At 38.1% G+C, this 10,180-nt stretch overlaps 1 long non-coding RNA gene across 1 annotated transcript in view; it reads left to right on the top strand.

Annotated features, from left to right (window-relative positions):
* The window catches only part of LOC116696768 (uncharacterized), a 59,099-nt gene that overhangs the window by 11,117 nt on the left and 37,802 nt on the right, over positions 1 to 10,180 (top strand). The window lies entirely within an intron of this gene.

Genomic DNA, 10,180 nt, shown 5'->3' with positions numbered 1-10,180 from the left:
GCCGCTTAGCTTGCATGGCGCTGTAGCCTATATGACACATATAACACAGTTACAGCTAGCAAAAACAACTAACATCAAGAAACATAAGCTAACTTTGCCTAGAAAAAACGAATTAGCTTCATAGCTGCCTCGTTATGGTTACAAAACTAACAATGAACAATAACCTAATGTTACACGATGAGAAATATTCACAAACGTTGCCTTAGCAAAAGGGGAGAAAGAAAAGCGATTCCACTCAGAAACAGACGACTAGTAGAGCTCACACATTCCTGTAGCTGATTACCGCATGGCAATTTTGCTTCCTGTTTACCAACAAGTACTGGTACTATGTTGCTAAGGTTACAAAGATAAACAAACCACTCTAAACTACTTAAACAAAATAGTAGACACATTTATAGCGGCATGACAGCGGTCATCAGGAAAAGTGGAAGTTAAAGAAAGATCTGGAAGCCCAAGAAAAATATCAGACAGAACAGCTCGCAGGATTGTGAGAAAAGTAAGTCAAAACCCACGTTTGACTGCACGATCCATCCAGAAAGACCTGGCAGACACTGGAGTTGTGGTACACCATTCCACTATAAAGAGATACTTGTACAAATATGGTCTTCATGGAAGAGTCATCAGAAAAAAAACTCTTCTACATCCTCACCACAAAAATCAGCGTTTGAAGTTTACAAATGAACATATAGACAAGCCGGATGCATTGTGAAAACAAGTTCTGTGGACCAATGAGGTTAAAACAGAACTTTTTGGCCGGAATGAGCAAAGTTATTTTTGGAGAAGAAAGGGCACAGAATTTAATGAAAAGAACCTCTGTCCAACCGTTAAGCATGGGGGTGGATAAATCATGCTTTGGTATTGTATTGCAGCCAGTTTCACAAGGAGCATTTCACGAGTAGAAGGAAAAATGGATTCAATAAAATTTCAGCAAATTTTGCATCAAGAGGCGTAAACTGAAGGTTTTGCCATGGCCTTTACAATCTCCTGACCTCAACATAATTGAAAATCTATGGATAGACTATAAGGAGTAGTGCATGACAGACAGCCCAGAAATCTCAAAGAACTGGAAGACTTTTGTAAGGACGAATGGGGGCAGATACCTCAAACAAGAAGTGAAAGACTTTTTGAAGCTACAGTATAGTAGTATAGTAGTATAGTAGTAGTAGTTTGTGTTGATGTTATATTAGATTGCATTATATTTCTCCCTCACCTACATTCACTACCCTTGCACTGGTCTTATCAAATTTACTTTTTGCGGCGTTAGATCAAACTGCTAACTGTTTGTACTTAACCGCTCATTTTTCATAAATATATTTGCATTTTAGAAAGCATGCTTATTTCATATAATTTTTGAAGACCCAGCTCAAATCACTGTGTGAGGCACTGCTAAACTTAGAATCTGTGTTTCAGAACAAATGATGAACAAGATACAGTATATATTCAGAAATGTGTTATTTGTTATCACATCAGCTATTTAAAGCTTCACTTGGAAAGAGCAACACAAGAAAATGGCCAGGCATGTTGACTTTTTTACTCCCACAGGGACTGAAAAAAGACTGAAAAGAGTTATGTCTACAGAAAGATAATCAAATCTTTTGCTATTATTTGTTATACATAGGCTTGTTTTGTATAGCATACAACTGGTACATTTCCTTTATTACATTTGCCCGCAAAATTACATGCTCATCATATTGTAGAGAATATCCTCTAACACTTTACGTCATTTTTATGTTTTGCAGTTCACCAGTTATCACCCCTCATTCAGAGTGTGTAGGTCAGGGGCCTGCCTCAAAGTCTGCCCAGCAGCTGTAGCAACCCAACTAGGAGCCCTTAAACAAGTGAGATGTTTCAGTTCTTTCTGGCAAAGGAGCCTTGCAGCCCAAAAAAGCTAGTTGTGTTAAAAATCAGAGTGTTTGAGGCAGCCTGTTTTAATGAGCTAAAGTTAAAATCATTATTTACACACACAACACAACTGACCAGAGTGTCAAGGCTAGGTTAAGGTTAGTTATCAGAATTAAATTACAATTATAAACTATGAAATAAAGACATTTAAAAATGGGACTAAAATGTCTCCCAAATTGTGTTGTATGAAAACTAAAAATTAGTATCAAGCTCAGGACCTAGGGGGGGAAGTGAGCTCATGAAAGAGAGGGATCTTATGAAAAATGGAAACAAAAACAAACAATATATCAAACAATAATTAACTGTTACACCCAGCTAGCATAAGTTCTGCAAAATGTTTGAAATATTTATTTAAAAGGGACAATATAAATGTAATATTGTCATGACTGCACACTGACTAAAATGAGAAATAAAATAATGACTTGTTTGGGACATTCTGCAAGCTAATCAAGCAACCTAATGCCTTAAGCTAGTTGAGCTAGCCAAGGAACCTACTGTACAGGAAGCCATCATATACAGGGGTGTGGGATTTTACCTGTAAGATGCCACTCTAGACACTAGAAAAGGTAATACATAACCGTGGTATAAAAACAGCAATGCAACAATATTACAATGGTAAAAGCACAAGGCTAAGTTGGAGAAATCTGTAATATGTGGCTTATGACAGTGGATTTGTCCTAAAGTTAGAATGACTCATGTGATTTGAAGTTATTCACCCTCTAAGGAGACTACCAAAGGGGATATGACCAATTCACTTGCAATTTAGAGTTACTGATGCATTGATGTAAAACAGCATTTTCCCTGAAGATAGGCCTTCATCAAACCTCCGTTTCTACAGAGAAGAGTATGAGTAATGACAATAGATGAGGAGCCCTGCCATTACTCTGTCTTTTCTTTTGACTAGTGCTTCTGTTAGTGCACACATAACTTATCACTGAATACATATGTTTTGTAACACATTTTAGCATTTAAATCCAATTATTAAAACAGCAGAGAACCTTCCTTTACTTGGCCGTTGGTGCTGGTGAACATTTTTCCTTTGGTTGCTCAGACTTTTCATGCTTCTGTGTATTGTCAAATTGTGATTTGTTATGCTTTGTGGCCGATAAGGCTAGGAAGACAATAAAAGCTTTTCAAGTTGTGTGGATGTAAACAGTTCTCTGGTCGACATTAGCCAAGCCTTGTAGGATGTGAGTTCAAAGCAAACACAAGCTAAGTTTCCATCCACTTGTCAATCAAATTATCTGAAGTTCGGTAAAAAAAAAAGTGTGTTTCCATCCAACGGCTTTAAAGCGAATAAAAACCTGTGCGTAATGACGTCACATGCTGTTTTGCGATCAAATTGGTATATCAAATTGATTTTAGACATTTTAAGGTGTTTCTATTCATTTTTGCACTGAATCGCTCAACATTAAAGCAAACTTTTGCTTTTTTTTTGCTTTTTCTACACAAAATGGATTGCGCTGTCTACCAACAAATGATCAATATTGGACAAGTTGTAATAGTGCTTATGTGCCAGCTGATAGTGACATATAAAGCTATAATAGGAAAACAACTATGCTATGTTGATGCAGATGCAACTTGGCTTTTATTGTCCCTCCAACACCGCTGCGAGACAACTCTTTTTTGAGACATGTCTTGCTGTTTGAGCGCCTTCCATTTACTCCGGAGAACGTCCTACGGCTTGTCCCAACCTTTGTCGGCCATTTCCTTCGCGAGTTCCTGATAAGTTAAATTCAAAAAGTCTCCTCGTTTGTCCACTTCCATCTTTCTTTGTTGACGCCCGCCATGTGTGCAGACAGAGAGGAAATACTGGGCGGAAATTAACTAAAACTTCTTCTCTTTGTTTTGTGGCGGGTTGAAACCATAAAAGGACCTAAAACTTAATCGCAATTCATTATTCTTTTGGCAAATAACGTTTCCATCAGCATTTATCACATAAGTCGTATATTGCTCAAGATACAAACCGATGCGACCTAACGTGTTTACTCATTTGTCAATATTCATGAAATTCCATCAAATTTTACTGTTTCTATAAGGCATTTTTCATTCAATATCACTTTATTTGGATAAAAACGTGTAAATGGAAACTTAGCTACATGCTTTGTTTTCTTTCAGATTCACCATTTTATAGATCTCAGCTGGACAACCACTCCGAACCTTGAGTTGGTCCTACAGTCATCTAATTTCTACTGTTGTCAAGAAAACCAACAGGATTATTTTGTAATTGTTGTCGAGATCTTAATCACTGTGCAGGTATTGGCTGCTTGTTGCTCCAAACAAAATGTGCTTGTGCTTAATTACATGCACAACAAGGTTAATCCATCTAAATGAAGACTAATCCTTAAATGTTGCACATTTATTCCAAACACTAATATTGGCATCTTGCAAAATGTGTTAAAAATAAAAACCTTTAGGATGCTGAGTAAACTTCCACACAGCTTGCAGGAGTGAGATAATGGAGGTGCTAATTCATTTATTCAAAATGTTGACCTTTATTCGAATTGGCACATTACCATGTGCTGATAGCAACCATCCCAAACATGACCTTATGTTGATAAATATTTGCCATAAAAGATGAACTTGTTTTGAAAGTAACTTTTTCAAGATGTGGGAATATTGCATGATAATTATTAAAAATCACACAAATGTAGGTTGCTTAAATAGCTTACAGAATGTTCAAATAAGTGACTTTTATGAATTCTTGTTGCTTGAGTCAAGCTTGTGATCGTGAGTGAAGGCTGATTGCCCTTCCAGGTGTCATAAAAGCAGAATGGACCAGCGGCTTTGTGCAATGACATGGTAGCCATTTCATGGCACTCCCCTATGGTCAATGACTCTGCTTCATCATTGTTCCACGCCATTGTGCAGCTATTTATGGGCCCAGCTGCCACCTGCCACCATACAGTGTTATCCAGCATGGGAATGGCATTTTTACACTGTTAGAGCTACAAATGACAAGCTTTAGACAAGCTATTTGAAACACAACACTCTCAACACACAACAACGTTTAAACGTTTAAAATAGAGCCCGCTTATGTACGACATTAGTAGCAGGCTGTTATAGTTGACATAGCTGTTGCATAGGAAATTGCAGTAGATTGACTCGGAAAATAATTTCATACTTCTTAAGTGGTGTCCCTCCAGCTCAGCCGTTAGCTTGCTCTTAATTTCATGCAGAACGAGCCACTGTCCTCAGCACGCTCCCCGTGTGCAAGCACATAGTGCCTGCATATTAACTGCTGAGTCAAATCAGACATTTACAGAAAAGGGCAAGACATTTGTATTAATGGCTAATTGACATCACATTAGTTTTATGCAAAATACAACACCCACACAGTCAATAATCACTTATCTGTGCTGAAGCTCAGCACTAAATATTGAAGTGCTTGAATTTTCATTCTTCTCTGAAATTTGGAATCAGTATGGGGTTATCTCCAGGGTTGCTGTTTAAATGTCTGGAATGGATTTAAATCGTTGTTATTGTATTTCTGGATTATTTGCAGTATTAGCCAAAAACACTGGAATTTGAACACTTGAACAAATAATATATATATAATAATATGTTTTTTTTTTTAATATTGCTGCCTCATGCCTTAATGTGCTAAAAGCAATGCAGATGCATATAATTTTGTCAATATATTCTTTAAATTCACTTGTGTGTGAGACGTACAGTACATGTGAATGTATCACTACTTTGTTTCAGAATTAGAAACACTGTTGAGTGGTTTTGTCCTTGATGGCCATAGTGAGATTGCACAGTGTTGAGAAATTGCTTTAATATGTAAGCATGTAGCAAGATAAAACTCATCTGGCACTGGAAACCATGCTGCTTCAATAGTCCTCCAGCAGTGCAAAATGCCTACCTCTTCATATGCTTCATATCCTATGAGATTGTGTTCTTAATACAACCTAACTGCATGTTCACCCTCTCACTCTTTGCTTATGTCAGCAGGTGATTAAATTGCACTTATTATAGCGTTTTTTCCATTCAGCAGTCAATTAGAACAGCCTCACCTGCTGCCTTGATTCTCTAAACTGCTAGCTCCACACCAGCCTTTTCCTCTACGCTATCTCGTATTGCTTTGTGCATTGTTAGCATGTCTTCTTACGTGTACATTTAACATTTCACTGCCTTTGTGTAAAGGTGCAATTCGTTTTTTTATTGGCTCTTTGGCTATAATACCATATGATTTTAACAGGGGTTTTGCAAATATTGATTGTTATTATTGTATGTTTATTGTTAAACTTAGTAATAATATTATTTATTTAGATTGCTGTAATTGCCCCTCAGGGACAGTAAAGATTTACTCAACTCAAAATCATATTTAATCCAATTTAACTACCAACTGTGCATTTGCTTTATTTTAGTTCTCAAAAACCTGAATGAAAATATTGTACTGTATATGAAAATATTGTATGTGCAGCATTTGAAAGGTGGAGGGAGCTTTACACATACTGATGGTGTACAGTAGTTGCAGAAGGGATATTTGTTGGACAGGTAAGCAGCTTGTGAAGGATTTTACATTAGCCACATAATCAGGCAAACGTTGCTGTTGATGTAGCTAGTAATGGGCAATACTTCAATGTTATCAATGGAGTCAGACTGATGATATGATTATGTTGTATTATGGTTTAACAAAGTCTTTAATGATTGCAATGAAATTTGTAATATACCATTAACAAAATTACTTTTTATTTTGCACAGTTGAAATGTTTATTTTGTAATGAATGTATGACATTGGCACACATTGAACTTTGATTTAATTATTTTACGTGAATTTGCATACAGTGTACATTAGGGCATATTGATACAATGAAGGTATGTGTATTAACAATGCTTAATATTATCAATATTAAATTTATAATATTTAATTTTTACTGCCGCTAGCTTAATCAAAACAATAACAAAAGATGCCGTTAGTTGGATCAGGATCACTACAGTCAGCTTCACTCGGTTAGGATTCCTTTAGTGTTTATCGTTGAGGTTTTATACAGTGAGCCGAATGATCTACGTCATACAGTATATAACAGGTCTTGTCACTTTAGACATTTTAATACAGATTTGTTAGTAGTGAACCGATACCAGTGTGTCAAATATTTTATTATGTTTTAACAGCTGTATACTGCTCTCCCTGTATGGATGTGATAGGATTTCTATCTATGTCGTCGGTCTGGCTCAGGTTAAACTCTTTGTGAAACATGAACAAACACAAACAATAAACGCCACAGAACTTTCTTTTATCAACCAGTTTGACAGTCATTTATGATAAGAAAAAGAACATAAATAAACTACTATAAAATTGATTTTCTGTAGGGCTTTATTACGTGGTATCGGATTGGTGCATAAACTCCAGTACTTCCCGATACCGATACCAGCTTTTAAGGCAGTATCGGAAGCAATACTGGTACTGATATCAGTATTGGAACATCTCTAAACAGTACCTTTATTGCCCCTTGTATAGGCATTTTTCAGTTTCCAAGGAAAAAAAATACATGAATGAATAATTAAAAGTGAGTCCTGCTAATTCATTTCTCTTCTTGTAGCTTAGGTGGTAGATCATTTAGTAACTTTTCCTTGGTGTGAGGCAATATCATAAAACTTTAGTTCTCCAAAGTCAGCTCACAGTATGGGGAATTATGAAGGAGATGTGTTTACCGATGTTGTAATTTCCTGTGGCAGCTGATATATGTTACTAAACAGCCCTGCTTTATTAATTGTAGCTTTGGCTCAAGTTTAAAAAAAAAATGATATGAAAGCCCTACCACATCATATCAAGAACATACAAGATCAGTGGGCAATCAAAACCAAATAGGTGTAACAACAGTGAGACTTCTGGATGTGGAATAGACAGGCTTCTGATATTCAGTTAGAGGAAGGTTTTTATGCCATGTGCAACAGTGAAGCTGTTCTGTCCAGACCTCAGTGGGCCTGTTAGCTTGTTTAGATGACTGGTCCAGTGAAATGACCCAAATTAGGTTGTTAGAAGAATAGCTTTTATGTGCCAAAGTGCTCCCAATGGGGATGCATGAATGAATGCATGCACAGCTTTCAATCTGGGCAGTAGAAAGTTTTCCAATATTTCATTTGGTTTGTTGGATATGCCAAGGGCTCAATGAGGGCTTCATTCCACTTTTCTGTAACAATGAGATATGTGCAAACAAATATTGCACTATAACTACAAACAGCTTTGATTTAGCCAAACCACGATTGTATCAGAAATCTATTTTGGGAATATCAAAGGAATAACAGTTGCTATGACGCAAGAACAGTCAAAGTCTTTAAGTCTGTTTTTTGAAAATATCAACATAATGTTGAGTAATTATTTATTCAAAACCAAATGTGGTCCAACTACTGGGCCGAACTTGTCCCTTGCAAATATGACAGAGGAGTCAAAGCACAAAACATTTTAATCTGTTTTTTTCTTCTTCTCGTAATTACAGTTTTGGAAGTTAAATCCCAGTCGATGTTTTATCTATTCTGACTCAAAATTATTTTTCACTAAATTAATTGCTCTATCCAAGTACAGTTATGGGAATACTCTTAAGTCCTGCCTTTGGAGAGACACTGTCAAGACATGAAAAATAAATGAGGAAGTCCATGTATGGAAAGACTGAGAAACCATTGAATTCAAGCACATAACTATTCCCAATAAACACCTAGCTCACCATAACGTGTCTACGGTTGCTGTAATTGCATATGTTCTATGAATTGTTTTAATATAGAGTGTAATGAATGTGCCAATTACATTTTCACTATGAAATTATGACTTTGTAATTTGAAGTAACCGGGAGAGTGTACTATATGGTTTACATGGGTTGGCACAGTAATAAGCCTCAAATGCTGACAGTGCATCAGCAGCAAAGCACCATGGCCCTCAGAGAGCCATCAAGCAGAAAATGATAATTAATTAATCATGGAGTGTGAGGCAAACTCTGCTCTATTAGCCCTTTGGTAATTCCTTCCCCTCGGCCTCCTCACTAACCATAGAGAGCATATTCTCCGATAAACTCAGCAGTACTGTGGTCACTGCACTGACAGCTGTTTGGAAAATGCTTGTGGCTGCTAAGATTTACATTATTTAGCCTCAAAACTAAACAATCTGAAGATTTGCCTGTTTTTGTATACATAGCAACTTCCTTTGTCTTTCAACCCAACACAGACCTATTACTTTCTCCCTCCTTCTCTTTCCAAAAAATAAAATAAAGAATTTGCTTTTGACAATTTAAAGTTGTTGGTGGTTTGAATTCCATCCTATATACTGCCAACACCATGTTATCTCCATAGATTAATGTACACTTGCATTTTCCATATGGCACCTTGTGATATATAAGACCCTATGAGAAAGCAAGAAAGGGCTTGAGGGGCCCTGCCCCTTGAATGGAATCCTGTATAGGGCTCCAGTGGGGACTCTATAGTTCTGCTGGGGGATTTCAAAACGCACGTGGGTGATGATGGAGATACTTGGAGAGGCGTGATTGGGATAAACGGCCTCCCTGATCTAAACCAGAGTGGTTCTTGGACTTCTGTGCTACTCATGGATTGTCTATCACAAACACCATGTTCAAATATAGGGATGCTCGTAAGTGTACTTGGTACCAGAGCACCCTAGGCCAAGGTCAATGATAGATTTTATAATTGTTTCGTCTGATCTGAGGCCATATGTTTTGGACACTTGGGTGAAGAGAGGGGCGGAGCTGTCAACTGATTGAGTTGAGTTGGGTCAGGGGGTGGGGGAAAACTCTGGATAGACCTTGTAAGCCCAAACGGGTAGTGGGGGTAAACTGGGAACGTCTGGAGGAGGCCCCTGTCCGACAGACTGTCAACCAACCGCTCCAGCGGACCTTTTCAAGCATCCCTGTGGAAGCTGGGGGCATTGAACCTGAGTGGACAATGTTCAAAGTTTCCATTGCTGAAGCTGCAGCGGGGAACTAAGGGTCTTAGGTGCCTCAAGGGGCGGTAACCCACGAACACCCTGGTGGACAGCGGCGGTCAGGGAAGCCGTCCGACTGAAGAAGGAGTCTTTCCGGGATATGTCATCCCTGAGGACTCCGGAGGCAATTGCAAGGTACTGAAGGGCCCAAAGGGCTTTGGCCTCTGCCGTGAAAGAGGCAAAGCAGCGGGTGTGGGAGAAGTTTGGAAAAGACAGGGAGAAGGACTTTTGGTCGGCACCAAGGTGCTTCTGGAAAACCGTTCGCCACTTCAGGAAGGGGAAGCGAGGAACCATCCAAGCTGAGTACAGTAAGGATGGGACGCTGTTGACCTCAACTGAGGAGGT

The sequence above is a fragment of the Etheostoma spectabile genome, chromosome 10 (genome assembly GCF_008692095.1).
Source record: "Etheostoma spectabile isolate EspeVRDwgs_2016 chromosome 10, UIUC_Espe_1.0, whole genome shotgun sequence".
Lineage (NCBI taxonomy): Eukaryota > Metazoa > Chordata > Actinopteri > Perciformes > Percidae > Etheostoma > Etheostoma spectabile.
The sequence above is the reverse complement of the archived record's forward strand: the minus strand, read 5'-3'. Positions and strand labels throughout refer to the sequence as shown.